This window comes from Otolemur garnettii, unplaced genomic scaffold, assembly GCF_000181295.1.
Source record: "Otolemur garnettii isolate 467f Iridium unplaced genomic scaffold, OtoGar3 scaffold00007, whole genome shotgun sequence".
Taxonomy (NCBI): Eukaryota; Metazoa; Chordata; class Mammalia; order Primates; family Galagidae; genus Otolemur; species Otolemur garnettii.
The window spans coordinates 25,486,789-25,504,438 of NW_003852402.1; the positions used below are offsets into that span (position 1 = coordinate 25,486,789).

The following is a 17,650-nucleotide window of genomic DNA, read 5'->3' on the forward strand; positions in this document are numbered from 1 at the left end:
GCTCACAGCAACCTCCAACTCCTGGGCTCAAGCAAGTCTCCTGCCTCAGCCTCCCAAGTAGCTGGGACCACAGGTGCCTGCCACAGCACCCAGCTATTTTTTGGTTGCAGCCGTCATTGTTGTTTTGGTGGGCCTAGGCTGGATTTGAACACGCCACCTTAGGTGTATGTGGCTGCCTCCTTAGCCATTTGAGCCATAGGCTCCAAGCCTTTTCTTTCTTTCTTTTTTTTTTTTTGGAGAAAGATGGAGTCTGGCCCATCTGCCCAGTCTGGTCTCTTGTCTCAATGCCCTACTCCTTCAGCCATAGGCGCCGCCCTATTTTAATAATTTTTATATCTGTATTTATGAGAGATATTGGTGATTTTCTTTTTGGTGTCAGGATTATGTTGTCCTCATAAAATGAATTTACAAGTGTTTCTTCCCATTCTGTTTTCTGAGATAGTGTATGATTGATACCTTGTCTACCTTAAATGTCTGACAAAATTCACTGGGCCTGGGGTTTTCCTTGTATGAAGTTTTTTGCTTAGAAATTTAATTCCTTTACTAGATATTGGGCTATTTATATTTTCCTTTACTTCTTGTGTCAGTTTTGCTAATATGTATTTTTTTCAGGAATTGTCTATTTCAACTAAGTGACTGAATTTATTGGCATAAAATGGTTCAAAATACCTAAGATCTATATAATTCCATCAGCTTTTTGACTATGTTAGAATAAAAACTTCTGTTCAGAAATGTGACAAATAAAAAAATCAAGAAAAAAATAATGTGTAACACATGGTAGAAAAAGGTCATTATGCATGTGTGTGGATAGTGACAGAAAGAGGAAATCATTGTGCAACAGATGCTACAAGGAGTACACAGAGGAAGGATACCTAATCACGATGGTAAGTCAAAAATCATGATCCAAGTGGTAAGTCAGTTTCTCCAGTAGTCAAATAAATATAATCAAATTTATAGGCAGGAAAAAGCTGAGAATCAGAGCCCCAGACATAGTTACTTCACCATGGTTACCTATTAGTAAAGACCTGCAGTCAAGTGGACCCCCTTTCACTGGCATACCTTAAAAACACAACTTTGTTTTTGTAAAAATGATAAATCAATCTATTATTAAAAAAATCCCCTCAATCTGTAGGCATTCTTCCTTTTCTTTCTTGGGATGCCACACCATCTTCCTGCGCTCTGCCCTCCTCTTTTTCCCTACTCTCTTTTCCTCTTACTCTCTCTTCTAAGGTAAAATAAACTTATACTTTTATATCCTAAATAAAATAAACCCCCTTAAGACAGCAAAGTCCAAAAGATGAAAATCACTTGCATTTTAACTAACATCCTTTCAGATCTTTTTGTACACTTATACAGAGTGGCCATAAAGTTCATGTGCAATTTAAAATAGTTTAACATAGTAAACTGCATACCAACTTTATGTCCATTCTGAGAAAGTATGTGCTAATCTGTACTCTTTTTTCCCTGTGTGCGTGGGGGACCCCAATCTATATTATTTGTATGTTTTCACATAAATAAACAAATTTACATAGTGTTTAATGGGTGAAGAGTATTCCATTGTATGCATGCATTATAATTTTGTTAGTGTCCCAGTGGTGGACACTTAGGCTTTTTCTAGACATCATATTATAAAAAAAGGTGGCAAAAATTACCTTTGTGAATTTTTCTTTTTCCTTTAATTATTTTTTATTAGATCATAATTGTGTACATTAATTCTATCATAGGATACAGTGTGTTGCTTCCATATACAGTTTGAAAAACTCTCATCCAACTGGCTAACATAGCCATCGTGTCATTCTCATAATTATTGTGTTAATCCTTTAATTTTCTTTAGAGTAAATGCCTAGGAAATGAAATTGCTAGGATAAAGGTTAGTGGATATGTTAAATTTTGATAAGATAAAAATTCATTTTCACATCAATAATGCAGAACAGTAATTGTATCCCCACATGCCTATCAACACCAATAGACAAAAAAAGATTCGGAAGTTGGACATCTTTTAGTAATTTGGATGTTTGGGTTTTTGGCTTTGGAATGTCTAGTCTCTCATGTTATCTTTTGCCACTTTCACTAATTGAGGTATTTACATTTTTAATTAATTTCCTGAGAGTATGTTATGAATTTTTTCATATGGTATACAAATGATATGATGTAAGTAATACGAATTTATTTTCCACTGCTTCATTGTTCCAAAGGTCACCATAAATAGAACAAATTAACAAACTCTTATTTTTATTACATTTAATAGTTTTAATGTTTTTTTGAATATTTATATACCAACATATAGAGAAATATTTTGTAAACTTTTGTAGTAAATATTTGTAAGTAAAGGTAGATTTAACTACAATTTCCCATTTTCTCTATGTCTGTATGAATGGTAACCTTTGGGACACCCTGTAGTTAAATTTACCATTTTCTTTTTTCAAGGCTTCTGATTGTTTCATTGGAAAAGGTCTTTCTTACTTCTAGTTTATAAGCATTCACCTTAATTTTCTCCCATTTTTATGGTCCCCCCCCCATCTCCAGAGATGGCGTCTACTATATTGCCTAGGCTGCATTCCAACTCTTGGGTTCAAGCCATCCTCCTGCCTCAGTCTCCCAAGCAGCTGAGCCTACAGAAGTACACCACCTTACCAGGCTTCATTCTTTACCTCTAGTCTTTAATTCATCTAGTATTTATTTTAACATGAGAAACGAGACAGCTGTACAGCCTCCTCCAATGGCCACTCATTTCTTGAATAATCTTTTTCTCACTGACCAATGATTTGTAATGTATAGTTTATTGGCTACAACAAAGATTTCTGGAGTTGTGTAGCCTCGAACATTTACAAGTAATGATTCTAGGTAATTTTATAAAATGGAGATAATAACTGTACCTATTTACAGAGATGTGAGGGTTCACTAAAATGGCCTGAAAAAGGACTCCAGTACTTGCTACATAAGTATTTAGCAAATGTGAGCTATCATTATTACACTAAATGTAAGTACACAGGAATTTATTTCCAGACTTTCTATGGATTCTTCGAAATATCTGCCATGTAATATACATGTAATCTATTACCTTTCTAATGACCCTTATTTCTTCATTTCAACAGAAATGGTCAGCCATCTGTTGCCTTTCTAATCATGACTACAGCCTGAAAAACGTTAATGTTGGCGGTCAAACCCCAAACAAGGCAAGGAACAAATACTGGGGAAGGCAAGGTGCGTGTTTCTTCCAACATCTATTTTGAAAAGCTGAAAGGAAAGCCCACCTTATCTCAGCCCTGGGGTTATAATACAAGTTCTCAAAAAGCTAGTTGTACCCTCCCTTCCAACTTGTTGACAACCATGTTACCCTAAGTGGGCCCCGATTTGGGGACAACTCAGGGATATGGAGCAGGAGGTGCGGCGGGGATTCTCGGTGGGCGGTTGGTCCTGACCTGAGAGTTCTCTCGTGGCAAGCTGGGCCGACTGCCCACTCGTGGGCTGATGCCCCAAGACAGAAGTAGTAGGCAGGCGACTTCAGGAGCCCGCAAATCTGCACCCACAAGCTCGATGTCGGTCGGTCGGGCGGGCGGGCGGAGGTGGCGGCAGGACGACCGCCGAGACCCTTGGAGAGGAGGGAAGGAGAGGCAGAAAAAGGGGAAATCCCCTAGAGACGCTGCCCTGGCCCGAGGTTAGGGAGACAGGCTTTCCGCGCCAACGACCCGCGCCACTCTGGGTCATTGAGGCGAGTGCCCGGGGCTAGATTCTCCGCTCCTTGGGGCTCTGGGAAATTCTGCGTGACCTCAGGGCACCCCCAGGAGCGCGTCCTGGGCCGGACACCGACCTGCCGCTGCCGCGGCCGCTCCAGCCTCAGTTCGGTTTCCTCTTCCCTAACGGCTCCAGCCGCGGCCGGCGTCCGTGCGTGGGTGACGTCGGCGTGGGGGCGGGACTTCCTGGTTGGCGCGTGGCTGGGTCTGCGGACCGAGCCCGCTCCTCCGGGCTGGAGGGGCGGCGAGCTGAGGCGGCGATTCCTCCAGAAAGTGAGCGCTCGGGCTGGCTCTGCGCGCCTGAGGAGACTGGTCCACCGAGGAGGAGCGGGGCTTTTCGCCGCCGCCCTCGGAGCTTTCTCGAGATACCTCAGCTTTGCCTAGTGGAGGGGGCCGGAGGAGCCCGCTGGGCCCTTTGGGGCTTGCGCGGCGCGCGGCCGCCGGGACGTCCCCAGGCGTGGCGGGCTGGGCCGACCCTCGGCTGTAGGACTCAAACCCTCAGCCCTAATGCCTCCAGGAGCCAAGCTGAGTGGGTGCGGATGGTTGGAGCTGTGGCAGTGTCCCTCGGTGCCAAGTGCAGCCAGAACTCCGGTCACTTAAGTTGTATGTGTGCAAGTTGCAAGGACTGTGTGTTAGTCTGGTACGTAACCTCTTTCTGGGGGTAGCACCTTGTCCGTAGTTTGGAATACTCACTCCCCCATGCTCCACAACCTGACCTTGAATCCCTATTTTCTTTGTAAAGGAATTGACGAGAGTGTTAGAAAAGTAGGCTGCGAGGCTTGTTCCGTAGCCAATTAAAGGCACGTGAGACTGGAGTTTTTTGAAGCGCTCCAGCATGGTGGTTGTGTAGCCAGTTAAGTACCTCCAATTTCATTTATGATAAAAAAAAGCCATACATTTTTCTTGGCCTCGATGACAGCGATGTTGGCTGTCATTAGTGAGATAGTATTTAAAATACGTTTGTGTATGCTGGGTAAATATTTAGTGTCCAACTTTTGACCATAATCAATGGGCACTGCTCTTAAAAATATCCACTGCTAAATGCTTTGAAAGCGTTTGGTGGCATTATTTGTAATGATGAAGCTGTTTCAAATCTTAACGAGGTCGGGCGATAGGGAGAGACTTGTTCATGATATCTACATAGTTCATAATCTGTTCAGACTGTAAGGCCCTATTTGGTTTTGCTTGTGAGGGTCCCAAACTGAGTAGGTCGTTAGAACAATGCGTCAGTTACCCAGCAACGTCTCAGTAAACAAATACAACATTCAGCTAGAAAATGTATCTATCCTACAGTTATCTGGATTCAGAATTATTAAAATTCATGAGGTTAGCCTGTAGGTGGTGACAGTTAATACTCATCTTTTGTCTTGAGGTTTGATTTCAAACTCATTTTGTTCAGAATTGTGAGAATGCTTTACATTTCAGTGTCACAAGAGGCATCTCCTCAGAGTTGCAAGCAGATTTGAGCTGCCTTTTGCTTATTTGGGACAGAGCATGCTGAGTAGTACCTAAAGTATTTTCAGATCAGATCAAGTGTGCAGACTAATTAGAAATATTCTTAAATAACAGCTTAATACCAATTTAGAGTTCCAGACATCACTGGGAGATTGAAATACTTATTCATCGATAGTTTTTACTTCTTGTCTTAGCCAACAACCTCCCTCTTCTGCTCATTGAACTCTTGTGATATAATTTGTATGGCAAAATTTTAGTTTTCAGAACACTTTCTCAATGATCTTTTGGCTGTAATAACCTTTCAAGTATGAGGACATTGGAGACAGTGAGACTGAATGACTTTTTTGAAGTCAGTCTATTAGTGATGGGAATTGGAATTTGAAGTTTGATGTTGTTCATGCCCTTACTGTATTCCTGAAACCCAGAGACTTCATTTTTTAGTTCTCTTCCCCCTTTTTCTTTTTTATAGGCTGATGTTGAAATAATGAAATACTCATGAGTTGGGCAGGACAAATACGGGAAAAAAAATAAGAATGACTCATGTTGTGTAATAAAATCCTTAGCACATGGACTACCACACTAGAAAATTTTTTCCTTGGGGCCATGGTATTTTATTAGGTCAAGATAATAAGTCAAGAGATGGATGAGTTATATATTTCGTATCCTGGGTTCAAAACTATTGTAAGTTAAGTACAACTCACATGGCAGTTAATGTGTTAGTAATTTGAAATCAACATTACATCTTGGGAAGTTCTAATTCTAGAAGCTTAGAAGAATGAAATCTTAACAGATGAGTGAATTGTCAGAATTCTTTATTTTTTTCTGTATGTCATCTCTTGCCCAAAGTGAGTGAGTTTGATTTTAATTTTGTCATACATAATGTATTAGGTTCGGTAAGTACTTTCCTCACATTATGTAACCTGTGTCTACTTTTAGGGAATGTGTGTATATATGTGTAAAAAATTTCCTATAAACCGAAGTTCACATTTTAAATTTAAGCTGAACTCTGAGAAATCCTTTTACCTTGTGTTTTCAAACTTATGTTTTTTAGTGATTTCTTGGGCGGTGCCTATTGCTCAAAAGGGTAGGGCACTGGCCCCATATGGGTTCATACCCAGCCCCAGCCAAAATAAATAAATAAATAAATAAAAATAAAAAGTGATTTCTTCACTGTCCTCTAAACCTGCTATGTACTTTCTCCTTTCCATATTAGTCTTCATGTCTTTCTACCCCCTCATCTGATTTCTTCCCCCTCTTTCTTAAAATGTAAATTGTATTTTTTCCTGTAAGTTTCACCTTAACTGTGCGCTCACACATACTGTAGGAATAGTATGAATTTGTGAGGCATATGTATATTTGATACTTACACTTTCTGTTGTATTATTATTATTTTAATCTTTATCTTGACATCCTAAGTAGATTGTAAGCTCCTTAAGGGCAGAACTCCAGATCTCAATAAGCTGTATCCTTAATCTTTTCCAAATAGAAGTTGTTGAATAAATGTTTCTTAAAGATGATGAATGCGCATTTCTGTTTTTTTTCTCCTTCTTTAGCATAGTAGAAGTAAGAAGATTGTTGAGAGAGTAGATAAACTGAGGAAGGGCAACAGTAAACCTTAAAAAAGGAGATTAAGGAGTGGGTAGTATATCGGAATCAGAAGAAAAGTTTCTGTTCCTAGAAAGTGTGAATATTTGAGAATTTCCCTTGACAATACCAGCAGTAAGGACTCCCTTGGGAATGCTGGTACTACTCCCCAGTGGGCTTGGAGAGTTTGGTCAATTTCCTGGTTCTTCCTTAGTAGAATCTTGATTTTAAAAATGTGCCCCATCCACACTCTCCTCCTCCCTCTGCTCCTTCCTTCCTGCTGTTCCTCTCTCCATCTCGCTATTTTACTTCTTTCATCCTACTTTTTGACCTGGTTGAGATTTGATTTATGAAATTATGTTAGTTATTTCATCTGGCTGTCACAAATTAGCAATTCTCTTAAGTTTATATTTATTTTTTCTATTAGGACTTCTCTCTTGTTCATAGAGAGCACTGACTGTAAAGAATAGTAGTATTTCTTTTTAGTTAACTAAGCTGTGATAAAGGAAATGATGAAAATCAGGAAATACCTAGTTATTTGCTCTCTATTATATATGCGTTCTGCATATCGTGGCTTCAAATTGCTTTTCAATTAAAATTCAGACTTAGGAGGAACCTAAACCTGGCCATTGCCTTGTGAAAGCACTTATATTTTCAAAATATATACTTACAATGTCCAGGTAATTTACTAGTCTTGCTATGTAAATCCTGTATCTGATGCTTATAAAGAAAGAGTTACTTTAGTTGAAGGTATAAAAAGGTAAAGAAGTTTGAGTCTCAGAGTACTTTATACCTCTTGGTTTGATTTTGTTTCTTGAGTGAGCTTGCCATCCTGGCTTCTGAGTTGTTGCCTGGTAACCCAATTGCAGTATAACATAGCAACCATTGAAAACAGTAGCTTTGGACTATAGGGATTTTCCTATTGAAGTTGCAGTGCTTTTCTCTAGTGTTCACATTCAGTCTCTCTCAAATGTGATTACATTTTGGTTTAAGGCAGATTATTTCAAATATTAAATTTTAAGAGCATATAATATATGCTCTAAAGTATATTTTTTTGATTACTGACAAATTGTAACTTCCTGCACATTGTTTTTCACAGAGAGATGCATGATTGTATTGAATTATTGTTTGTATGAAGGACATGTAAAAACACTGGTTCAATTAAAGGTTAGCCTATTCGGAGCAGAATAGCTGTTAAGTAATAATTAACATTAGAATGTTCTACAGCTGATAACAGCCAGCCAGAGCTGAGTTAGTATGAAGTTGAAATGGTTGTTTTCTTAATACCATTTTTGTATTATTTCTGGAGCTACATGGAAAGCTTAGATCAATAAGCACCATGATTTTGTGGGAAGAGAATTATGTTTCAGGAGACCAAGGCTTGACTGGGTAAGTCACTTTACCTTTCTTGGCTTATTTTCTCATTTGAAAAAAAAAATCTCTGAAAATTTCTTCCAGAAATTGTATACTTTCAATTTAAAGCAAATTTTGTTTCTCCTGTTTAGGGGTTTAGTCAATATCTGAGCTCCTGTTATGTGTCTTGCACTATGCTGGGCATGGGGGAGACTGTGACTAAGAGCATCAGATCTCAAGCACCTTATTATCTGGTAGGACAAATGGATAAATCGTAATTTGTAATGTAATATGGTAAGTGTTATAAGGATAAATAAGGATGTGTCTAGGGCATATCAGAAGGATGCTTGACCTAGAACTGCAGACAATATGATTGAGGAATACCTCGTTAGAATTTTCTAAGTATTATTTGAGAGTGTACAGTTAAGTATTCATTGATCTGGAAGGAGTTAGTCAAGGAAAACCAAAGAGAAGTTTCTTTGCGTTGGAGAGGCAGAGTTAGAGATCGTCATTAATAGTGGTAGTTGAGATTCTGGATGTAGATGAGATTCCTAGGGAGAGTTGTATATTATCAGAACACTAGCATGTAATGGGCAGATGGAGAAAGTATGTAGGGAGTAAAACTAGAGTAGGGTAAGGTCTTAGAAGCCAAGGGAGGAATGTACATCAAATTTAGCTTATTGATTAAATGGAAATTGTTATTCAAGAAACATTGACTAATATGGCCCATAAATGTAAACCCATCTAAATAAAGATGGCTTCTGCAAAGATCAGAACTTCCAAGTGGAGATAGATTAAGTCTTTGGTTAGCAGTGTAACAAAAAAGGGTATGTACTTTGGAGTCTGAATCCTGATGAAGGTTAGAATCTTGGTTCCCCCACTTTACTAGCTAAAACTATTCAGCTTTTTGGACTGGTTACTTAATTTTCTGTTCCTCATTGTCTGCATAGGTAAAATGATACTATTTCCAAAAGAGTCATATGTATTGAAAGAAGTTGTAATACCTGACTCTTGAAGGACACTAATTAAATGGTGATTTTCATCTGTTTCACTGTTACAGACTATTCTGAACTATACCCTCTTCCCCCACATTTCTCCACCCCTGGTCGTATTCTGTCCGTGAAGGTGTATCACAATTCTGCCTTTTCTTTGATACGTTCCTATATGGATGATATTCTAAGTTTTCCATAATGAAATGAACATGTCCTTATGGCTCTCAGAATTTTCATCACTGTAATTTTTTTTAAACCTTAAGGAAATTCTGTTATCCGACATATAAGAAGATTGGAGATAGGTGGTTGTAGGATTGTCAGTTCAGTGGCTTAATGATATTTTTAAGAACCTGAATTCTTTCTTTTTGCTTGGCCATCCTTTGATTTCAGGCTTAATTACAAAACTTGATCATCCCGTTTTCCAAAGTTCAGAAAAGAGAGTGTTTTTCTTCTACCCAATCCCTTTTAAACAGCTTTATTGAGAAATAATTTATATACCATAGAAACCACTCATGGCAAGGGAATAATGCCATGTTTTTAGTAAATATGGAGTTGTACAACCATCGTCAGAAGACTATTTCAGAGTATTTTCATCAATCCCCCAGGTTCTCTCAAGCTTATTTGCAGTTAATCTGACTCCTGACATGAACCCCAGAGAACAATTGATCTGTAAAATTTTTTTCCAGGCACTTTATATAAATGGAATCAACAATACAGTAGTTTTTGTATATGGTTTCCCTCACTTAATGTTTTTGAGGTTCACCCATGTACCATGTATCAATCTTTATTCCTTTTAAATTGGTGGGTAGTATTCTCCTGTACATATATGCCCCATTTTTTTTTTTCATTCACCAACATGAACTGTGTTTTCAGTATTTGGCTGTTATGAAAGTGTTGCTATGAAGATTTGGTTGTAAGTCTTTATTTTTTTCTTTTGAGACAAGAGTTTCTTCTGTGTCACCTCAGCTTGAGTGCAGTGGCATGATTAGTAGCTCACTGGAACCTCAAACTCCTGAGCTCAAGTGATCCTTCTGCCTCAGTCTTTGTAGGAGCTGGGACTACAGGTATACACCACCACACCTGGTTAAATTTTTCTATTTTTAGTAGAGAAAAGTTCTTGCTCTTGCTTAGGCTGGTCTCAAATTCCTGCTCAAGCAATTCTCCTGCCTCAGCCTCCCGGAGTGCTAGGATTTCAGGCGTGAGTCACTGCATCTGGCCTTGCCTGTAAATCTTTACATGAACATACTATATATATTCATTTTCTTTGGGTAGATTCCTAGTAGATAAAATTGCTGAGTGGCTTAATAGTATTCCATGGTATACTTATACCACGGCTTGTTAGTCCATTCCTGGGTTGGTTGGCATTTAGGCCGTTTCTATATTTGGTGATTATAAGTTGAGCTGTGATAAACAGTCTAGTACAGATGTCCTTATGGTAAAAGGATTTTTTTTTCTTCTGGGTAGATGCCTAATAATGAGATTGCAGGATCAAATGGGAGGTCTAACTTGAGTTCTTTGAGGATTCTCCATACTTCTTCCAAAAAGGCTGTATTAATTTGTAGTCCTGCCAGTGGTGTGAAAGTGTTTCTTTCTCTCTACATCCATACCAGCATATGTAGGTTTGAGACTTTGTGATGTGGGCCATTCTCATTGGGGTTAGGTGATATCTCAGGGTGGTTTTGATTTGCATTTCTCTGATGATTAGGGTCCATGAACATTTTTTCATGTTTGTTAGCCATTCATCTGTCTTCTTTAGAGAAGGTTCTATTCATGTCTCTTGCCCAGTGTGATATATGGGATTGTTGGGTCTTTTTTTGCTGATTAATTTGAGTTCTCTACAGATGCTAGTTAATCAAGTTTTTGTCCCGTTCATCATATGCAAATATCCTTTCCCATTCTGAAGGTCTGTTTGCTTTGGTTGTTGTTTCCTTAGCTGCACAGAAGCTTTTCAGTTTAAGTCCCATTTGTTTATTTTTTTTTCAATTGCCACCGAAGTCTTTTTCTTAAAATCTTTCCCCAGGCTGATTTCTTCAAGTGTTTTCCACACATGACATTTCATGTTCTTAATGATGTCCTTTGAAGTGCAGAAGTATTAAATGAATTTCAATTTATATTTTTTCCCCATGGTTTATGCTTTTCATGATAGATACTATAAGAGCTTTTTGCCTAATCTAAGCTCACAAAGATTTTCTACTGTATTTTCTTTTTGTTCTTTCTTTTAGACGTAGGGTTTTTTTTTCTTTTTTGAGATAATGTCTGCAGCTGTTACCCAGGCAGACATTGCCATGAGTGCAGTGGCATGATCATTGCAGCCTCAAATTCTTGGGATCAGGTGATCCTTCTGCCTCAGCCTCTTGAATAGCTAGGACTACAGGTCCTAACCTGGTTAATTTTTTGTTTGTTTGTTTGTTTTTGTAGAGAAGAGGTCTGATTATATTGTTCACTCTGGCCTCAAACTTCCAGTTATTCTCCTGCCTTGGCCTCCCAAAGTCCTGGAGGTTACAGGTGAGAGCTACTGTGCCATGTTGAATTTCTGTGTGTGTGGTGTAAAATAAGGATATAAGTTCATTTTTTTAAAATGTGGATTGCTGAATTGTCTTAGCACCATTTGTTGAAAAGACTTTTCTTTTCCCTTGATTGTATTGGCATCTTTGTAAAATACCAGTTGACTATAATGTAAGGGTTTATTTCTAGATTTGCAGTATTCTTCCATATGTCTCTAGGCCTATCCTTACTCCAGTACTATACTGTCTTGATTACTACAGTTTTATAGTAAGTTTCAAGTTGGGTAGTGTAAATGCTCCAGCTGCTTTTTTTCAAAATTGAATCTATGTTATTTCCATTTTGATACAAAATTTAGTACCAGCTTCTTAATTTCTATCTATGGGGATTTTTAGGATTTGCATTGAATGTATTCATCATTAATGGGAAGAGTCGGTACCTTAGCAAAATTAAATCTTTTAATCCGTGAATATGTAATGTCTCACTCCATTTACTTAGATATTTAGTTTTTCTCAATGTGTTTTAGCTTTCAGTGTATAAATTATGTACTTTTATTAAATTTATTCCTAAAAATGTTATAATTTGATGTTCTTGGGAATGGAATTTTATTGTTTGATTTTTGATTGTTCATTGCAATCATGTGGAAATGCGATCTTTTACATATTGTTTCTATGTAGATGACTGTGTCTTTGAATAAAACAATTATGTTTCTTTCCTTCCAATCTAAATGTTATTCATTTCTTCATTTTTGCCTTAATTTATAGGCCATACTCCCAGTAAGCTGTTGAGTAGAAATATTGAGAGTACATTATTCCCAGTCTTGAGGAGAAAAGATAACAGGTTTTTATATTAAGAATAATCTTATTTATAAATTTTCCTTAGATGCCCCTTATTAGGCTGAGGAAGTTCTCCTCCATCCTTAGTTTGTTGAGAGTTTTTAATCACGAATGAGTGTTAGATTTTGTCAGTGCTTTTTCTTGTGTCTGATGAGATGGTCATATGGTTTTTATTCCTTACTCTATTAATATTGTATATTACATTAATTGATTATTGGACATTAAACCAACCTTGAATTCCTAGAATAAATCTCACTTGGTCATGCTGTATAACCTCTTTTAAATGTTGAACATTTTTTGCCTAAATATTATTTGGTCGAGGGATATTAGTCTAGTTTCTCTTCTCATGATACTTTTATCTGGCTTTAATACCAGGCCAGCACTGGCCTCAGAGAAGGAATTGCATGGTATTTCCTCCTTTAGTTTTCTAAAACAGTTTCTAAAGGATTGCTGTTACTTTAACTACTTGATAGTCTTTGTCAGTGAAGCTGTGTGGGTCTGGGATTTCCCTTTTTTTTTGTTGAGACAAGAGTCTTTGTTGCTTGGGCTTGAGTGCTGTGACCTCAGCCTAGCTCACAAGCAGTAGCTTAACTCATGGGCTCAAGCAATCCTCCTGCCTCAGCTAGGACTATAGGTGTGAGTTACTATACCCAACTAATTTTCCTATTTTTGGTAGAGACAGAGTCTTGCTTATGCTGGTCTCTATCTCTTAAGCTCAAGTGATTGTTCTTCTTCAGCCTCCCAGAGTGTTAGGATTACAGGCATGAGTCACCATGCCTGGCCATTCTGATATCTTTTTATGGGAAGATTTAAAATTATTAATTCATGTTGGGTGTGGTGGCTAATGCCTGTAATCCTAGTACTCTGGAAGACTAAGGTGGGTGGATTGCTTGAGCTTAGTAGTTTGAGACCAGCCTGAGCAAGAGTGAGACCCTGTCTCTAAAAAAAGAAAAATAGCCAGGTGTTGTGGGGGGCACCAGTAGTCCCAGCTACTCTGGAGGTTGAGGCAGGAGAATTGCTTGAGCCCAAGAGTTTGAGTTTGCTGTGAGCTATGTCGTCATGGCACTCTACAGATGGGCTCTCTTGAAAAAATAATCAATTTGATCACTTATAAAAGGTCTATTCAGATTTTCTGTTTCTTCTTGAGTTTTGGTTAATTTGCATGTTCTAGGCATTAGTCCATTTTGTATCGATTGCCTAATTTAACTTTATTTTTTCTAAATAATTGTTTAAGTTGATAATGTAAGGTTGGTAATTATGTTTCTTCTTTCATTCCTAACTTTGGTAATTTGTATCTTTTATTTTCTTGGTCATTCTAGCTAAGGGTTTTTCAATTTTGTTGATCTTTTCAAATAACCAACTTTTTATTTTATTGATTTAAAAATATTTATATTTTTCTATTTCATTGATTTTTTTTTTCTCTAATTTCTTTTTCTGCTTGCTTTGGTTTAATATGCTCCCCTTTTTTATGGTTTCCTAAGGTGGAAACTTAGATTATTTAAGACCTTTCTTCTTTTTCTTATGTAAGTGTTTAAAGCTACAAATTTCCCTCAATGCACTGCTTTAGCTTCATTCTGTATGTTTTGATAATTCTTTCTGTGTAGATCAACTCCATTGTGATCAGGGAATGTACTTTTTATGAGTTCAGTCTTATAAAATTTATTAAGATATGTTTTGTGGCCCCATTTATGTGGTGTATCCTGGAGAATGTTCTTATGTGTTGGAAAGGATATATATTTTGTAGTCATTAGGTGGAATGTTCTGTGAGTTACATCAAGTTGATTGGTCAATTCCTCTTTTTTTTTTTTTTTTTTTTTTTTTTTTTGAGACAGAGTCTCACTTTGTTGCCCTTGGTAGCGTGCCATGGTGTCATAGCTCACAGCAACCTCAAACTCTTGGGCTCAGGCAATTCTCTTTTCTCAGCCTCCCAAGTAGCTGGGACTACTGGTGCCCACCACAAAGCCCAGCTATTTTTAGAGACAAGGTCTGGCTCTGGCTCAGGCTGGTCTGGAACCTGTGAGCTCAGGCAGTCCACCTGCCTCGGCCTCCCAGAGTGCTGGGATTACAGGCATGAGTCACAATGCCTGGCCTTTATGTCTTTTTCTGTCAGTCATTGTAATCTTCAACTATTTTTGCTTAATTGTCTATTTCTATTGTTTGCTTAATGTATTTTGAGGTTCTGTTAGATGCATAAACACTTAATAATTGTTATATCTTCTTGATGTAGTGACCCTTTTATTGTTATGAAATGTCCTTCTTTGGGTTTTATTTTTGTAATCCAATCTAATATCCCCTCCCCTTTTTTTTTTAAAGATAGTATCTCTCTTTCTCTTTATCACCTAGGCTGAAGTACAGTGGCATGATTATAGCTCACTGCAGCCTTGAACTCCTGGGCTCAAACAAACCTTTTGCCTCAGCCTCCCAAGTAGCTAGGACTACAGAAGTGTACCACCACACTCAACAATTTTTAATTTTTTGTAGAGATGGGGGTCTTGCTAGGTTACCCAGGCTGGTCTTGAACTCCTGGGCTCAAACAGCCTTCCTGCCTTGGCCTTCCAAAGATTGCTGGCATGAGCCAGCATGCCCAGCCTACATTCTCTTCCTTTTGAATGAGATGTTTAGTTCATTTATATTTAATGTAATTTTTGATATTAGTGGTGTATCTGTTAGTTTTTAATTTGTTTTCTATTTGCTATCTCTTTTTTTGCTTTTTTCTCTTTTCCTTTTTTACTGAATTTCTGTGAGATTTTTTAAAGAATACTTTCATAATTCTTCTGTTAATTTCTTTTGCTATGTTACATAATTTTCATAGTGGTTGCTCTAGAGATTACAATATGAATTTTAACTTATTGCATTTACTTAAATTTTGGTAAATTATAGAAACTTCCAGTATATCTCTTTTTTCTTTCCCTTTGGGTGCTATTATTGTCATATGTATTTTAGTTGTGCATGTTGTAAACCTAACAATAGCATTATACTTACTGTAGTCTTATGTCTTTAAAAAATGAAGAAAATGAAGAAAAATTACATTTTTAGTGTCTTTTATATTTACCTGTGTGATTATAGCTTCTTGGGAGCTTCATTCTACCGTAAATTCTGTTTTCTGTGGTGCAACTTCTTTTATTTTATTTTGCAGTGTTTGCCCAGGACTGGGTTTGAACCCACTGTGGTGTTGCTTCTTTTCATCCTCAAAGACTTCCTTTGCTATATGGAAATGTGTTTATTTTACCATCATTTTTGAAGGGCAGTTTTGCTGAGTGTAGAATTTTCTTTTCTTTTTTTTTTTTTTTGAGACAGAGTCTCAAGCTCTCGCCCTGGGTAGAGTGCCATGGTATCATAGCTCACAGTAACCTCCAACTCTTGGGCGTAAGCAATCCTCTTGCCTCAGTTTTTCTATTTTTAGTGGAAATAGTGTTCTTGCTTTTGCTCAGGCTGGTCTTGAACTTGTGAATTCAAGCAATCCATCCACCTTGGTCTCACAGAATGCCAGGATTACAGGCGTGAGTTACTGTGCCCAACCTGTGTGTAGAATTTTTAGTGGAGACTTGTTTTATTTTTGTTTTTTAAAAGAAATATCATTGTTTTTCCACCTTGTTTCTAATGAGAAGTCAGATGTTACTCATTATTGTTTTCCCTATGAGAAGTATGATGAGTTCATTGAATGCTTTTGTACTTAATTATTTATTGTAGTGTATTTGCATGGTTATATACTTTATGAATTTTTATTATACAATAATTTGTATTTATTTTCCAACCTGTGTATTCCAGTTCAGGACTGTAGGTGGCCAGAGCCTATCCTGAGAGGGAACCAACCCTGGATAGAACATTTTCCATCTCAGGGTGCACTTACATACCCACACTCTTTTCTTACTGGGACATTTAGACATGCTAGTAAACCTAATGGACATGTATTTGGGATATGGAAGGAGACTGGAGTACCCAGATAAAACCCATGCAAACATGGGAGGAACATGCAGACTCCACAAAGACAGTGGCCCTGGCCAGGAATGAGTATGTTTTTAATCATCAGTATTGAATAAAATGACATTATTTGATGACCTGCCTACTTGGTATTGTCTCACAGATCCCCAGAGCTATTTTTCTTCAGACACTTTTTTTCTCTCAGTTCTTCAGACTGGATTCTTCTGTTTACCTATTTTTTCAAATTGATTGCTTCTATCTTCTGTCATCTCAAGTCTGCTATTGAGCTCCTCTAGTGAGTTTTTAATTTCAATAATTACATTTTTCAACTTCACAATTTGTTTTTAAAAAACAAATTTTAATCTTCTTATTGAAAGTTTCCCTTCATCTAGCTGTTGTCAGTTCTTTAAACATGATTTCCTTTAGTTATTTGAACATATTTATTATAGTCCCTTTGGAGTGTTTGTCTCTCAAGTCCGATATTTGGGGACACCAAGAGAGTTTGTATTTGCTGATTTTCTTTCTTAGAATGGATCACATTTTTTTCTTTGTGTGTCTTGTAATTTTTTGATGACTACTAGACAGATAATATTTTTAAGTAATATATTTTTATGTTTTCCCTAAGAGTCTGAAGTTATGTTTTTTTCTGTTTGATTAGTAACTTTACTGATGTAAATTGGTGAAATCTGTTTCCCCTACATTTTGTGGTTGTTGATATCTTGCTGTTTTTCTTTATTTTTAAGCCTGGCTTTGTGTGTCTACATATGTTAGTGTTCAACCAATGATTGTTCAGAATTTGTATTCAAACAGCTTGAACCAGTAAGAGTTTCCACTCTGCTGATGGATGTGTAAGGGCTAGGGAGTGAATTTAAATTCACATCATTTTCAAGTCTGCTCTTTCTTTTACCTTCTTTTGGCCTCTTTTGTTTCTGTCTCTTCTCTGTTGAATGTTGTGGGTGGCCTGGGCCTGCCCTAGCCTCTTGTGTACATGCATAAAGTCTTTGTTCATCTGGGGCCAGTGGACAGTCTCTCAAGCCCCCTAAGGTGCTCTCACTTCCCAGAACTCTGAATTCCCCAGGTAGTTTGCCAGTTCCTTGCTTGTCCCAAAGAGGCCTGTAACCTCAGGCTAAAGGAACCTCTGGCTTTTACTGATAGCTTGCCATAGAAGATCTGTACTAGCAGATCACCCTCAGGCATTAAAATGCTTCAATAAGCAAGTGTAAACAAGTGTTTATGTAATCATCCATATCACCATCTTTTTTTTTTTTTTTTT

At 37.6% G+C, this 17,650-nt stretch overlaps 1 protein-coding gene across 1 annotated transcript in view; it reads left to right on the top strand.

Moving 5' to 3' along the window:
• Positions 1 to 3,978: 3,978 nt before the first annotated feature.
• The window catches only part of CEP83 (centrosomal protein 83), a 110,630-nt gene continuing 96,958 nt past the window's right edge, over positions 3,979 to 17,650 (top strand). Inside the window, exon 1 of the mRNA XM_023509436.1 lies at positions 3,979 to 4,374. The gene's annotated coding sequence lies outside the window, so the exon portion shown is untranslated. The remainder of the gene's footprint in view (positions 4,375 to 17,650) is intronic.